Genomic DNA, 17,560 nt, shown 5'->3' with positions numbered 1-17,560 from the left:
CTGAATAATGTAGTGAAAACTACAGCATTTCTGAAGTTATATACAGGTATCATTTCAGAATTAGTGACACTGAAATTCATCTGCCATTTTTTTGCATAGTGACTCACAGCAGCAAGATCTAGTTTCACTGAGTGTTATTTTATATTTTTGAACTTTACCACCTTGCTATTGGTTCCCTAAAAACGTAGAATAAAGATGCCTTTAATGATTTCTACAAGAGTCTCCATGAAATCTTCTTCAAATGTCCATTGCCTTTCCTTTGCTTTTAATCAGACATTACTCTATAGGAGCAATGATTCAATGATTCTTTTGACATTACAGCTTGATTTAAAGCACATGGCAAAAAAATTTATCATAAACTCTGGAAATCTGCATATGGTATACCAGCCAAGTCATTCTTAACCACACATCTTTTGGCTGCTTTGAAAATTCCTAATGTGTTTGTAAACATTTGTAGAAGGAAATATTATTTCCTTCCACAATCCCATGTAAACTCCTTTCCATTGCTACTATTTTTTCCCTTACTACAGATTTGTTAGTGCAGAAGATACTTGATGATTACAGACATGGTCCTTTTTAAATTCTATTTCTATAAGCTGGAGAGTGTAGAATCAAAAAGATAAAGATTTCAGGGAAGAGATGAGTACTGTGAAGAACTGAGATATTTTACCTTTTCTGACAGTTTGCCCACAATGTTGGTGAGAGTGATTAGCTCCATTTGTTCTAACTGTTTCAAAAATGCACAGTTCATCTGAAGGCTTTCTGCCCTCATGGACATAGTTCAATACTCAAATTCTGTGCACATTTTCTGATACTCACAGGTACATCTAAAATGATGGGAGATGACTCCAAAGTGTACAAATTGCTGTGTAACCCGAAATATTTGGGGTAGGCAGAAGAAAAGTGACAAATATCTGAAACAGAACACCCATAGTGAGTTTTGGCATTAATCTCTATGTATTTTCATTCCCAACTCAAAAGATAGATAATGCTAATACCATTCATCTCAAAGAGGTTTTATGAAAGTTCATTAATGTTTTTGAAGCATTTACATACTTCAGTGATAAATATGATAAACACCATTTTAAATCCCATGAGAAAATTAGCAACTCTGACTTGGGAGCTGCATTTGAACAGTGGGCAATAGATATAACATGAGACAGAAAGTGAACTTCAAGGACAAAAAAAGTGTAGAGCAAAAACTTCCTCTTCTGTTTTGCTCACTAAATGAAACAGGCCTGCAAAAGCAGTAACAGAATACTAAGGATTAAGAAGTTCCAAAGGAATGATGTGCAACTCTAGTTCAGACACACATGAATTTTTGAAGGCTGGACTAAAAGACAGCAGTGATGTCCCCAGAAAATCATTTTGTACAAACACAATGCACAAAGTGCACATTCCTTCTTCTAATTGCAGCATTCCGTTTACAAGTGCAGATAGATTAATGTAGTCTCACGCTAATTATTTCAGGACAAATACTGGAGTCTGACTCATTAATCTGATAAAACTTTCACTGAATCCAAGTTGGCTCTTTGCTTCTACAGACTGCAGCCTGCAGCCTATCCTGTCTTAGTTTTGCTTTGTCTCAGACTTCCCAAGGACATGGAGATACGGTTTATACTGTAGAGAATTGAACATAAATTTTATCAATTCAAGCATTTTAAAGAGATAAGTCTTTGCTCTGCTCCCTAAGCATTATTCAACTTTTAATTGGTATATTTGCAACTCTTTCAGCTGGACACAGTCACCTTTGGTTTAACTGCTACATAACAAATATGGCAGACTGTGTGCTCACCTGATTTTTGCCTACTGTGCTAAATCAAGGGCTGGTTTGTGCATTTTAGGAAGCTTTTCACAGGGGCAGGCAGGCATGCATCTGCCCATGCACAGTGCCTCTGCTCCTGTTGTCTTTCTGCAGGTGCTTCACATATTTCCTTTCATACCTCACTAGATTTGCTGGCTGATGAGCACTTTGAATCAGGACTATGTCTTTAATCTATCATTTTTGTGAAACCCTGTGGCTGTTGTAATAAAGGGAAAAATATGTGTTGAACAGAAGTATCTAGCCAAGCAGAAGAAAACAGGTGGTTTCAAGCAGTTGCAAGAAAAACAGGAAGGATAAAATTCATTAAAAAATACCCCATAAACTTAAAAAAGATGATACAATCATCTCCTTATCATTCACCAGCTCGGTGGAGACCTGTATTTTATTTTTTGTTCTACAAGAGCAGTTTTAACCTGTATGCAAGGCAGGATCAGCTCAGGATTTTCAAATTTGTCTCTTAAGAGACACTTTGCCATCGTTTGATATAATATGCAGGAACATAACTGAATTTTCTCTCTTCTAACTGTAGAACTCCAGCTACATGGGCAGATATCCAGCAATTAAAATAAAAATAATAACTGCTTAGGCAGTTGCTACAAAAAGGCACCTCCAATATGTGGAACTGAGAATTTCAGACCAGTGCCAAGAGCCCCTCTGCAAAGAGAAGCCAAACACAATGTGGTGTGAACATTATCAGGTTCCCAACAATGTCATCACTTACCCAGCAATGAAGCCTTCAGCGAGCTCCAGCTCTCACCTCAACAGGATGAAGAATAATTCAATAAACTTCTTCTAAATTAAAGCTGAGCATTGCACCACCCAACCAATAACTTAGTAGAAACTTAGAGAAATTCAAAATCTGCCAGAAAAACTTCCAGGTGAAGTATTGATCCCCCAGGTAACTTAAAAATGAATCTGAAATGCTCTTTTGGAATATGAAAGAGACAAATTTCAGGGTATTTTCTCACCACCAGTGGTGCCTTGAGACCTCAAAATTTCCTCTGGTACATTTAGTAATGTAATAGATCAAGTGTAATACAGATACTGAACACTGGAGTCCCAGTGGAAGACTGATCTCTATTGTCTGACCCACTAAAAGGACAGAGATGAGATATACTAATATTATTTCATTGCTGTGGACCGTACCCCTGGCTGCAAATATTGCTACATATTTCATCCACACACCAAATTTTAATTTCTTTTTTAAAAAGAGAAAGAAAGAAATTTTCTTTAATGCAGTCACCTAAATTTAAGCCAGAGAGATAATTCCTAAAAGAGAAATCGGCAGACACCATCTGGAGTTTAAATTGTCTCCTGGCAAATTTGTGGCGGTCAAATAAATCCTTATTGCCAACTGTCACCCCAACACACTCCCTGCCTTTCAACCTGAGGCTCCAAACCTTATCATGGCTGCAGGTAAGTGCTATCAGCACAGCTATAATCAGAGAATCTTAAGAGTGAAGCATCTGCTCATAAAGGCTTCACAGAGAAGCTTTTCCTAAAATTCTCTTTAGAGCAGCACTGCCAGTCAGCTGCAGACTAAACCAGGTTTAAATATCGAGACAGGGACAAATGGAACACAGTGCCTGCCACCATATGAACCTGCCTGCCACTATGAACATAATGGAGAGGGCAAAAAGCACAACACAAGTATTTCACTGCTATGTTTGATTTTCAACCATTTCCTTCAACCCACCAGGAAAGATTATACACACACATGCAAGAAAAGAGGGAACAAATGATTTCATTTAGCAGATTCTGTTCACATTCTTGGCTTAAAGCATATTTTTTCACCCAAGGCTTTTTTTTAAAAAAAAAATCTTTCAGCAGGTCAATCAAGAACTCTTTGCATTCTGCTCACTGTCATTGTTTTCAACTGTTTTTAAAAGGAAATGAAAATATCCAATGCCAGTCAATCTCATTTTCTGTTCAAACTAAACTGTAGTATTGAGCAGCACTGTTACTCCTGTCAATCACCTTTTCTAACCTGAAGAAAAGCAAAAGTTACTGACTGACACCAAATAAAATTTCTTACACTCTATCCTCACAATCCAAAAGGCTTTGGGAGTTTAAAGTATCAAATCAGTGTCACTATGAGATATTTCTAAGAAGTAGGCAAAGATAAAAAAGCAACCAACCCAAACACTCCAGATTACCTGCCTTCATTTTAGATGTGGCCCACAGCAAATTTCTAATCATAGGCACTGCCTGCCGGATCCAAGGACACATTATGACCAAGTCCATATTCTTTTTTAATTATATGAGTGAATAATTTTGCCTCACTTGAGCTTGAAAAGGTAGAGATTTAAATATCAAACAAAAAAAATACAGTTTTAACTTCATATTTTCTGAAACAAATATTTCTTTTCTGACAAATGAAGATGAGTTGAGAGTTCCTGAACTTTTCTCCATGGACACCTGCCTACCTATCATTCACGTTTTCAGTAATTCAGGTTGTGAATCTCCAGAGAAAGCAATGAACCAGTTCTTCTGAGTTTAACAAAATAAATGTAGCCAATAAAGGACAAATATTATATTTGTCATTTTATACATAAATGTGCTATATATAAAGCCATAAACTCTAAAATTGAGAAAATAATTTAATCCAGTCACCCTGAAATAACATTTGGGCCACGTATATTGTGCCCATGTTTGCAAGTTTACTATTTATTATTTTAAAGCAGCAGCTTATCTTGTCAATGCTGATTGTCCAAATCAACTCTGAAATTCTTGCAGCATTTTCTCCCTCATTGCTTACGCCCATTTTGCAAAGTTTAAGCTCCTGAAAGCCTTTGTGGAGCAGAGAGTGCAGTCATTGCTCGGCTGGTTTCTGCACGGCTGCAGCGAGCGCTCAGGCTCTGCACGGGACTGCTCTGCCTGCTGCAGAAATTCTGACATCTACTGAGGCTCCTCTGCTACACGAGATTCCTCTAAGAAGGGATGCTTTTCATTCTGTCAAGAGAGACAAAAATGTGCAGCACAGATACTCCATTAACAGTTATTCAAACAGCTTAGCTCCATATTTCAGGCCCTTCACCTGACCTTGGCCCTCTGAGCCCTGCAGTAGGATGGGAACTGGGTATCCTTAGTCCACAGGGTTTCCTAAAATATCTACTCAGTTCAGCCCTGGGACTGAAAATTCACATTTGTTCCTTTAGATGAAATACATTCCAGGTAGAGAATGCAGTCAGTGGCATTATCTGGTTCTTGTTGCTTCATACGCTTTACACTTAACATTAGTTCTTGGTGCCCATTTCAGTGATTGATTCAATTAGGAGTGTGGAGCACTATTTCTGATGAACATATTCCTGTATGAGCTGAGGAACATCTACCGAGAAATTGCCTCAGAAAAGAAACAGAAAACCAATGAACACACATGCACACAAAGCCAGGAATTTTAAAGCTTGTTGAATCAGTTATGCTACCTCTAAATACATATTCATAAAAACATCTACAGGTGCTGTCAAATCCTCATGGAAATTCAGAATGTATTTTTTGAGTGATTATAAGGCATGTAGATTTGAAAATGTTGAGAAATGTAAGAAAATGATAAATACAGTGAAGTGAAAAGAAAATGACAAATCTCCTTCTGGGTCAGAGCGAGTGAAGCTGCTCCACTGCATCTTTCACAATCCTTTCCCTGACCCTTACGCAAAGGACACACCTTTGGAATAGCCACCAAATTGTCTACCTAGACACCTTGGGGTTTTTATTAAATGGCTACATGTACAGGCAATACACCAGTCCTGTATTACCCTCTCTGACTAGTCTAAAACAATTTCAAGGAAGCATTTCTTGTAACAAGACCAACTAAATGTATTTTTGCTATGCTCTTAAAACTGTGGAAAATTCCCAAAAGTAACTAAAACAAAGGTGTCCACTCCTCCCTCCCATCAGAAATCTGTCAGACAGTATAATATTCCCTTCTGCAGCCTGAATTTCCACCTACAGGGGACTTTCTTCACAGCATCATAAATTACATTTATCAGTGTGAATCCTGACCTGCAAGGCAGATCAAAATTAAATGCTTCCAAAACTCACATTAATTAGGCCTAGAGATGCCTCCATAGGCTGTGATTTAATAAATAGGCTGCAGCTGTAAATAAGGAATGTGTTTGGGGACTATTATGTTTAGGCAAGATATTTTACTTCTCTAACAATACAGGTTGATCTGTATTAACTGCTGTCTTCTCAGAAACTGGGTGCAAGTCATATCCTGATGTTCTGCTCTGGAAACAAAGAGTCTGCTCCTTTTCTAAAATTAGGCTGGGCTCTAGAAGGCTGCTCATGGCCATGAGCAAGCGTTGGCAGCATTAAATAATATGGATTTATTTAGGGAGCCTGTACACCTCTGGCATTTTTCAGAAATCTTGCAGATGTTATGCAGTAATTATGACCTGGCAAAGCAGGTACCAGGCCCAATTGTCAGGCAAAAGCAGCTGTTTTGTTAGAAGCTGCACGGGTAAAGTGACAAGGATTTGTTTTGGCAAACTAAAATAAGCACCATTAAAAACTAATTCCTGGTCCAGGTGAAAATTACTACAGTAGAAAGAAAAAAAAAAAGAGGAAAGGTGCAATAAAAGCTCACATTTCACTTTATTCCCTGCCCTAAGCACCACCACAAGCGAAAGTCCTGGGCACTGCTTGACTACATCACCCACCAAAAGCATTTGTTAGTACCTGGTGTTTCATCTGCTAATGACTGCTATTTCATGCAGAGGCAGCTGGCATTGCTTTGCTTCTTCTGACGTTGTTTTTCTCTCTCCTGGAGGACAAGGTGCAGGATGGAGGGCCCTGAGCTGTGATCCAGCTCAGTGCTGTTGGCCCTGCAGTGGTGGGAGCAGACGGACACAGGAGATTGGGGCACTGCAGAACCAGGGGCGAGCTGCGGAGACAAACTGGAGCCAGCAATTCAGCCTCTTGAAATGTGACTGCTCTCTCCTCCTGACTCTAATTACCACAGTTCAGTGCCCTAAATGAAGTGATCCAATAGGTTCAGATGTGTTTTCTTCCAGTGAAAGTTTTTGATCTTTATAGCCCAGGTTGTTTCCCATCTCCCTGCAAGGCTTGCAGTTTACAGAACTCATTTCTCAGTTAGGATCCCACCACAGGACAGGGTAGGACCGCAAGGATAGCAGAGATTTAGGCTGCCCTGGATAGTAATGTTGCAGATCCAGGTAATGAACCCAGGCTGAGGATATCAGAAACATTTCAGCACACATCTGAAATCTAAGCAATCATTCAAACTGATTTTTCACCCAGGTTACAACAGTATATGATATATTATAGAAATAATGCTACATTTGTAATATAAAGTAGGTGGAGGGAAACATGCTGAAAATCAGGGCTGATTTCAATTTCTGAATATCCTTGGGCTGGAAAGACAAGCAGCACGAAAATTTAAATCATTAAATCCACTTTCACTTTTGCAGTATGCTTCTGTCAACTCAATGTGTCTCCTATCCATACCCTGAAAAGAAAAATAATTACTAGTTAACTTTATTACTTTCTGAGCTTTTCTACATTTGATTCATGCACTGAGCCTCTATTACCTATGTAATTCTTGCTCTGAACAAACCCTTGGTAATAGAAAATCTGCCCTAACTTCATCTATACACACAACTATTTGCCAGTAGAAAAGAATCAGTTTAGTAAAGAACTATATTCTACATGTAGAATATTCTACATGTAGAATATTCTACATTCTACATGTAGAATATAGTTATTTATTAAACCAGAAATTCTTTCTTCTGTTACCAGAAATTACATCTTATGAATGGATATTACATAAAATGCGAAATTACATAAAATGTTAAATAACATGTTTTCTTTTTTATACTCAATGCATTCTCTACATGACTGACAAATTGGCTGCATGCACATTAATTTGTTTATGAGAGATTACAGGTATTCATGTCTGTGGACCATCCAAGATGAAATCAATTGAAGCTTGACAATAATCTTTCACCTCCCCCAGAAGGTTTTAATTAAAACAGTCGATGTATTGGAGAAGATACTTTGTTACTGTATAAAATCTGAAGCCTTAGAACTTGTAACAAACTAAGTGGGGAAAATTAATTGCTTTTCCAAAATGAGGGGAATTGATGTTTCAATACAAAAAGAAAACATGATAATGGCAAAATAATTAATGAAAATAATGCTGAATGATAACAGTGGAAAATCACAAGCATGACACAAAGAAAAACTTAGATACGGGGTCTTAATAGAGAGAAATTTACTCTTCTAGCAAAAGACAGAAACTACAAACAGAAAATGAGGAGAAATGTTGTTTACTTGTAGATTTTTGTTGTAGATAAAGTCAGTTGATTGAAGCTGCACTGACTTGCATCCCTCCCAAGCTAGCAGCCAAAATGTATCCAGAATTTGATTATAATATTAACAGGCACAAAGCTCATATGAGCTGCTTCCCCTCCTCCTTGCACTGATGGAATTCCAGTAGATTCATTGTAGTTATTTTTACTTTATAGGAGAACAGGTATGAGCAGGAGGGATTTTTATTGTTTTCTCCATATGTTGTGTATGCTATAACAGGTACTTACTTATTCCATCAAAACACTTTGCATATTTTGGATGATGACTTGCCAGAAGTCTGAAATCTGCCAGTGCAACTCAACAAAAAAAGAGCGGAAGATACAGAAAAAATAGTTATGAAATGTAAAATGAGGTGTGTGGCCAGAACTAGAATCCAGCTTCCTGCATAAAAAAAGGAAATCATTAGATGATTTTGAAGGTAAATAGTGAATTTCTTACATTCCTTTTAAAAAAAAAAAATATTAAAAATCAAAATGCATCAAACTAATCTGATTCAGTTCCACTAAGATACAGGACATGTGGATTTGTGCTTTTTGGGAAGCTGAAGTTTTCTGCTAAATATTTATTTTCTGTTTCTAAACCCTCCACATCCTGATCAGAAATCACTTCTCTGTGAAGACTAGAGAATAAGAAAATCAGACCACAAGGCCAGTGTCTCACAAGTAGAATTGATCTACATCCTCTTCTACACATGTTGGCTCCATTAATTGATACAGCACTGGATAATAACAATGCACTAATACCTCTGAATGTGGTTTTAATGGAAATGGAAATGTGGAAAGCATTACACTAATAAAAAGAAATGGAACAAGATTTATGCAGTAACAATAAATATTAAAAGGAAAGCAGAACTGAAGACACAGTTATGATTCTGACTATTCAATACCAATCCCTTAAATTTTTTTATGAGCTCAGTTTTAACATGTCATTTGAGATATATACACATTCCTGGGGAATGCCTACAGGGAGCTTGCAGCTGGAAATGGATGAACCAAATCCACACACAATACATTTTTGCACATTTTTGTCCCTCATTGTGTGGGAGTTGGGCTGGCTGGGATGGACAGGGGGCTGGCCTCCACTGATCACACAGAAAGCATCAACTTAAAGCTGTGGGAAGCAAGATTCCAAGAGGGAAAACATCAAGCTAGGGTACAGTGAGAAGAACAGGATCATGAGAATTATCACGTTAATGTTGTCATTCCATATTAAGCAATATTTCTAGTTCTTGTTTCTGATTGGTTGGTAACATTTTACACATTTTAAACATATACACATACATTTACACATACAACATATATGGTAATGTAGTTGTTCATTGGTGCATGGATCTGTTACAAAGGTTATCTATTGTTATGTTTCCCCCATTCTGGGGTTTTCTGAGGTTGACCCCATACCGTGCACAGCTTCCACCATTTAATTTTATTATTTTATTTTATTTTATTTTATTTTATTTTATTTTATTTTATTATTTTATTTTATTTTATTTTATTTTATTTTATTTTATTTTATTTTATTTTTTCATTTCATTTCATTTTATGTATTATTAAAGTTCTTTACTCTCAGGCTAAACCCAGTCACACCTGTCCCTACGTTAATTTTGCCACACAACCCCCTGCTGGTCCAGCCCTGAGGTTGCAAACGCTGAATCTCAACATTATTGGAGTCAATTCTGACTGCAAGGTTCTACAATACTTGGGATTTGTTTTTTTATTATGTTTTGGTGGGTGTTTTTATTTATTTAATTTGAATATGATTAGAACAATCATTAACCCTTTGACCTGTGGTTAAGAAACTAATGGCAGCATTTCTTCCTGCTTCTCCTTCAGGTGACTAAGCATTTAAGAAATTAAATTGTTGTGTTGTACATTCAGTTACCTGGAAATTATGGAAGGCTATTCTTACCAGCTGGAGAACAGGAGAGTGTGGGCATAAACTCACTTTCTTTGTGAGACACAGTCATCCAACTCCATCAAGTGCAGTGAGAAGAGAAACCAAACATTTCAAGACAGATATTTGATTTCAGATTCTGATGATTTTTATTTTTTTATTTTTTTTAATACAAATGGAGTGAAACTCACATATATCTGAAAAGGTATCTGGAGATATGTTCTACACAAATTTAAATTAGCACTATTAAAATACAAGAATAGGTGCCCAGGACCCAGGGCTACCATACCACCAACCTGACTTTATTTTGAGCAGTATCTTCCTTCCTCAGAGGTCTGATTAAATTACTGGGACTATCATTCAAGTAAAGCTCTGCCTACTTGATCCTCCATTACCAAACCACCTCATATTCACTTAACTAAAAATTGTTTTGAATGTAATATTCTTCATTTCATCATTGCATTTTACTTTCTAAGATATTTAAACCTGTAAGGGTAAGAAATGAAGATAACAGCTTGGCTCTAGAGGTATCTTTTTAATGCTTGCATGTCCTTTTATACATAAAACCTTTAAGTTAGTTTATGTGTATTAATAAATTAAGCTTCAGTTCATAGAAGTACTAATAATTGCTTTGTATTTCCTTATTTCCTCCAGATTCTACTGAAGAGCCTCAACCATTTTGTTCTTTACATATAAACACATCAGAAAAGCAAAATTCTGGAATAAACTAATGGAAAGCTGAGGCAGATGTTCTGTGATAAAGATCATAAGTCACTGGGAAATCAGAAAACCAAGCCACATTTGCAGATGTAGTTTTTCAGCTGGCATGGAAAAGCACAGTTCCAAAGAAGTGTAACCCCAGCTGAGATGTTACCTCCCCTGAATTAACCATTTAACCCCACTCTCTGCTGAATAATTGTGTAAGACATGTAAATGAAATTTGTGTCGTGCTATCAAGTACTATACAATCTAGTAGGCATAATTTGAAGTGTCTTGATTTTTAACATACTGCAGTCTTCTATCAGTACTGAAAATGTGAAAAATGAGCCACTGGAGAAAAGAGATTAATATTGTCATAAGAAAAATGAATTAACCTGAAGGCCAACACAGAGTCAGAGCCTAATTTGAAAATTGCACTAGTCATTATAAGAAAAAATGCTGTACTTCAAGTAACTTTTTATACATTGGAACACTGGTATGGTCACTGGGTGGAATCTAAACAAGGATCCATGTCCTACTGTGTTTGGTCTATTATTGGAATATCTGGAGTGAAGACATAAGACCAATACATAGATCACAATTACAGAAAGATCAAAGAACACAGGGAATTTCAATGTAATTATTACTTCAGTAGTTGGTAAGTTTTAATCTGACAGATGTAACTGTAAAATGCTACATCACATCTACCCTTTCTCAAATTTCACATACTTTAGACTTAATGATACATGATGCCAAAGAACTCCGTCAATTCATTCTAAATGCAACAGTTTTACAAAAAAAAAAGACCATAAAGTCAAAATTAACTTAAGTACAGCAATTGCAATCACTGTGAAGATATGAGCTACCTCCTAAATGCAAAGTAAATTCAGAATATTGTTTTAGTTTCAAAAAAAATCAATGTCTGAAATATAAAGTGAATGGGCTACACTTGATGCCATTAGTCAAAGCAGAAGATGGAGTGTGCAGGTCTACTCAGATATTGAATAAATTGTAAGATTTTTCCAGTATGTTATTGTGGAAAGGGTAATTCAAGTACACTATTTACAGGGAAATCAATAAAAACCCATTCATTTGAGAAAAATGTTTTCCATCACAATGAGAAATGTGTGACTTGAAATAAATTTAAGAAGTTTCTCATTTCTCTCATTATCCTCCTTTTCTATTTCTCAGTCTGAAGAAGGCCAATTCTAGATGACAATGACATTTCTCTATTGATAAGGAGGAAAAAACCCCTGCTATCCTTCAATGTATTTGTGCAATTACATTGTATTTTTCCCAGAAAGTCAGTTTATGACTCAAATGTAATTGCTTGTGTTTCTGTATGTTTTATATTTATTAGAATCTATGATAAAAAGCATTAGGTGAAGTAATATATTAAAAAAAAAAAAAGAAAAAAAAAATCTCTAAAAACATGATCCTCTTCAATAATGAACTTATGAAAGTTGAAGGAAGTGCTTGTTCCCCTTTTCTGACCACTCAAAAAGACACACCTGGAGAACTTTGTCCCATTTTCTGTCTCCAGACCCAGCTGAGAAACTGAATTCAAGAAGAGGATAAATAAGATGCTTATGTGGGAGAGCCACGTTCATTTACTTCTCAGAAAAGAAGCACCTGCAGGTGCACAGCAAAAGTTACAATGAGGAAGGAAAATTCCAATTGAATATTGAAGAAAAAAAATCGTAATGAGGATGGCTAAGTACTTGGACAGATTGTCCAGACCCTGAAGAATATGAGCCACCTTCAAGGGTAGTCCTCAGTTAAATAAGTTCCCAAGCTAAAGAAATAGGAAAACAAGATGTCAAGTCAGTGAAAGAGAAACCTAGCATGGAAAAAAAAAACCCCAAACAGCCACTGCCAGACTGTGGAAATAAGTTCACAAAACCTGCTATTAAAACTCTGCATGGAGCCCTTTTTTCCAAACTGGATATGCAGAACAGATTGCTCTGATATCCTGTGCTATACTGATCTGTATGTAAATAACATCTTACAACATCAAAAAGCAAAAACAATTCTAATATTTGTTCTGTGTACTCAGTTGATTCCGGTTATTTTGCCCCAAGGACTGGCTGTAAAATCTGGATGAAACAGGCTTCACAATACCTTTGTGAGATACATATGAAATACTGTCCAAAATTAGCAGATGGTCAAACTAAAGAATAGAGATTAAGTACTGTTAAGCTGATCATAATATGAAGTAGAGCTGGGCAAGCTATTTTACCAGAAGAGATGCAAACACAGATGGCAATTTTTTTAAACAGATTTATGTTTGAACACATCAAATTAGGTGGCAGAAATCATTTTCAAATTAAAAAAAAACAAAAACCCAAAACATTTAAGATTAAAAAGAAACAGGATAAACTTTAATCTGATATGATGTCTGCCTTAATATTAGTGTATCATATTTTTGAAGAAAATAAAGGAAGCATAACATTCAGGGCTAAGGGGGAAAAAATTCTTGGTAAGAAAGAAGGGAGTAAGATTCTTGGTAAGGAATCTTTTGGGGCTAAACTTGAGCTTAATTTGGCAACATATTTGTTCTGCCCAAAGAGTTTTACTTACTCTTAGAATTCTACTATGAAGGCAGTAAGCACCATCTCTTGGTACATTAAGATAAAATTCAAAATACTGTGGGGCTTACCTAAAGAAAATTCTACAGAATTGAAAAAGTATGGTGGAGCTAGAATAAGCTATGAGGTGAACTAGAAAATCAAGATAATATTTTCTGATTCAGAGACAGATCATAGAAAGATTTTCAATGATAAAGGTCGTAAGTACAGATTTTCAATGAAAATAATTAAGATGCAACCAAAGTGGTTCTTGTCTTTTGAAGCAAAAACGTGATCACAGTCTTCCCAGCCTGCTTTTCTGGCTTTTTGATTTACAAACACCCCTGGGTTTGTGCAATTTGATTAATAGTTTAATGTAGATGCATTAGATCCTCTTTCCAGCAACTGCCTCTACTTTCACTGCTTATGATTCCCCCTGACTGAAACTAAGCTGGAGATTTATTCACTGCAAGCAGCATCTTGATGAGCACATTGGCTTCTGCACTGGCCACCTCTCACTCCCAATTTCATTCTGCACACCCTGGTTTAGCCCTGAAGTAACAAAGAGTTTGCTGTTGTCTTTCAGTGGTTTCATCACTACAGTTAGAGAAGCCATTCCCTAAAAAGTAACAGACTTAGGGACAGAAGAAACATGCCTAGGCAGGTTCCAATAAAATGAAACACTGAACTATTGCCTATTTTATGCAACTGTATGAAAATTAGAGGCAATGAAATTTATGTGACTTGCACAGAAAAAGTTTTGTGCATCAGCAAAAAGGAAGCATTTCCTTGCTTATGTTTCTATTAAAAAAAAAAAAAAAAGAATTTCTGGCTTTAAGTCCTGATTTTCCGCTTGTACACAAAGAGTACAAAACTGGATAAGGAGATCTGAAGGAGTATTTTCATGACCCTCAAAGTCCTGTATCAGGGCTAAGCAGGCTTAATTTCTAATTTATAACAATCACATTAAGTGACACCTTGAACACTGAATTAACTTATTAACACTGAATTTTGAGTTTTAGTCTGATGTGAAAGCTATGAAAATTTACAGACTGTATCTCCTGCTAGGGGTGAAGCTACTGAGAGCATGGAGTGGTTTTAAGACCATGAGAACTTGGGGGTTTATCACCCCAGTTTGTAAAATAAGTCGTTCTTACAATTTTTCAAAACAATTTTCAAAACAATTTTTCAAAAGAAAGTTGTAGATACCAAAACACTTTCACTGACTGGACATGAAACATCAAAATTTCCTGCTGAAGGGAAATTCCAAAGTGTAATTTTAAGCAACTCAGATTGTGTTGCAGTTAAACTTTAAGAAACATGGGTAAATCTTGCAATTTAGAAAGCCAAGTTTTGTTCAGAGTTCTTAGCCACCAGTTCTGAGTTACAAAGCCAAATTTCTCAGCCTAAACCCAGGCCAACAATTATCAGATCTTGGTGTGAAGACTGAAACCCTGAAACTGCAAATTACTGACTCTGATGGGGGTGAGAGGTTTGTCAGGGATTGGGGATTCTGGATTATAAATAGTTGTTCATTAAGAAATTCAGGGATGAAGAAGAGTTGGTTGAATCTTCTATGCAATTAGATTTTCTGCTAGAGAAACATTTCTAAATAACACTTTCATATTACCAGTACTACAATTGAAAAATTTTGTGCAGCAGTATAAATAACAGCATTAATATCAGTCCTTCATAAAAAAGCTTGTTTTGACAGTTAAGTAAACAAACATCAGCTACATGAAGGTATTTTTCCAGGAATCTACACTTTCATCTAAAAAATAAAGACTTCATCCAAAGCCAGTGAAATTAAATAGATTATTTCTCTAAAATGTTTTTTTTGATTATGGCATTAAATGAGAATATCATTCAAGAAGCATGTGTTTTACTTCAGAGCACTAAATTATTACAGCAAAAAAGAGAAATTTTTTGCATATTGGGTGTGCAGTAATACTTAGTATACTTTTCAGTATATAACTGCTAAACTGCTTTTGCTCAGCTCATAGGAAAAAGAATAGCATTATTTTAGACAGGAGAGGGCATAAAGGGGAGATAAGCTCCATGTAATCAATATGGTCACAACACTCCTGGCAGTTTCTTTTCTCTCCATTGTTCTTGTGTCAGACACCTTCTGACATGCTAACAATGGTTCTTGGTTACAATGTGGGGGAAAAATCCCTTATTCAGAGCTGCATATATCACTGTGTAATCTAATATCTTGGTAGAAGAGGAGAAATTAGGACTAGAATTTTCACTGAAGGTTTAGGTAGCTTGGTGACAGAATTCCATGATGAAATGGAAAGGGGGTGTCTCTTTACATGTCTGTGCACATGCCACCAACACAGCCTCCCACTGCTGCCCCATGTACATCTGCCTGCTGGCATAAAGTGAGTGCTCCTGGTTTTTGGTTTCAGCTCTGAAACTGGGGCCATGAGCAGAGACTTCTAAAGGTCGTTGTCAGCCCTGGATTACAGAACAAGTTCTGTGATGCTCAGAAGGGTCACAACTATTACGTGCTGCAGACCTGGAAGTACTGCTGTAGTTTGCTGCAGACCTGGAAATACTCCAGTTTTTGCAGCACAGCAGTTGATTTTTCAAAGATGTTGGGCTGCTTACTTGAATTAAAGTGAACTTTACAGAATATCACTGAAAGCACCATAAAACAGCAGATTTATTTGGATCTTAGACTACTGAATGCTATCTGATCTCTCTAAATCTCAGCACTTTTACAGTTGCTTAATAGCATAGCATAGGCCTAGCACTAACAAAGAAGATTGTACACTTGAACTATTCTATTTAACTAATAAAACAAAGGAAATTAGCAAAGCATAATTAGCTCCAATCTGACTCGAGGTAGGAGAAGGCAATGAGAAGCTGTTATTTCCAATGTGGAATATCGAACGGCTGGTTTTACAGCACATCAGATGACATCATTACTCTCTCCAGATAAGTGTCTCAGTGTTTGCCACATTAATGAGCCACAGGATGAAGATGCTCCTTTGAGCTCTATGGAAAGATCAATATAGAGGAGAAATGCTATGCAGGCTCTTTGGTTCATTTGTGGAGAACCAGTCAATTGACTTAAGAATGAGAGACAAACTTTGACAAAGGAGCCTCACACAACCTTCAGAACCATCATAAACACTGCAGGTATTGCACATTTATCAGGCAAACTATTCTGGATATGTAATGTCAGAAATTATGAAAAGAGAGACAACTGCTTACAAATCTTTCTTTTTAAGTTGTGTCTCCTATAACAACCTAATGTGAAGACTTCACTGCTAAAAATTTATTGTGTTACACTCTAATGATGAAAGTGAATATATTAATGCTGCAGAGCTATTAAAGAGTCTCCTAGCATTTCACAATTATAGTGGTAAAATCTAAGGAGGAAATGGCCTAGAGGAATCACTACAAATGTAGCTTTCCCTGTTGCAAGGAGTCTTCAAAGAAAAGTATTTTGAAGGTTTTATTCTCACTCTCCTCATACAACCATGCATGCATCTTAAGTCAATGCTTATTTCCTGTGGTAAAGAAAGCCAGGATTCTATCCTAATAAATGACACAACAGATGTAAGAAGAAACAAATAAATAAAATGACCCAACAGACAGCTGAGTTGACCTGAACTGGATACAGGATCAGTGATAGAGCTGAGGGACTGTACTGGCAAGGACTGGCCTCATTCAAATAATATTCTGTAGTTACTGTGGAAGACTCAAAAAAAGCTAGGACACACTGCATACTCGTTCTTATCATCAATAATGGGTAACAAATGAAAATACTCTATTTTCTTTCTTTTGTAGCCTTTCAAAACTACAAAAACATACATTAAAAAAACCACAAAAACAAACAAACAAAAAACAAACAGAAATCTCAGAAGGTATTTACAGGTCTATACACAGTTCCTCAATAATCCTTATCCTGAAATGGTTGAAATATAATGCAGCAAATCAACACTCAACAAAATCAATGGGATTGTTCAGCCAGCTCGCCCTTCCCCAAATCAAATTGTTCCAGTTTACAGCCATGAAGCAACTGCCCCAGGTGAGTCTGACAAAATGACTATGAGCCCTTTCCTCCCTTTAGTGTCCATCCCCAAATGCCTCCCTCTTCCTTCCCTGGCCTCGTGAGCTCTCAAGCAGAGCTGAATGTGAGTTTGGTGCTCACAATCTTCGCTGTGCTGCACAGAAAGAGCTGTGTTTGCTGGGACACATCAGCACTAACACCATTCACATCAATCATTTTTTC

This window comes from Cyanistes caeruleus, chromosome 15, assembly GCF_971803275.1.
Source record: "Cyanistes caeruleus chromosome 15, bCyaCae1.hap1.1, whole genome shotgun sequence".
Lineage (NCBI taxonomy): Eukaryota > Metazoa > Chordata > Aves > Passeriformes > Paridae > Cyanistes > Cyanistes caeruleus.
Note: the sequence above shows the minus strand (reverse complement) of the source record.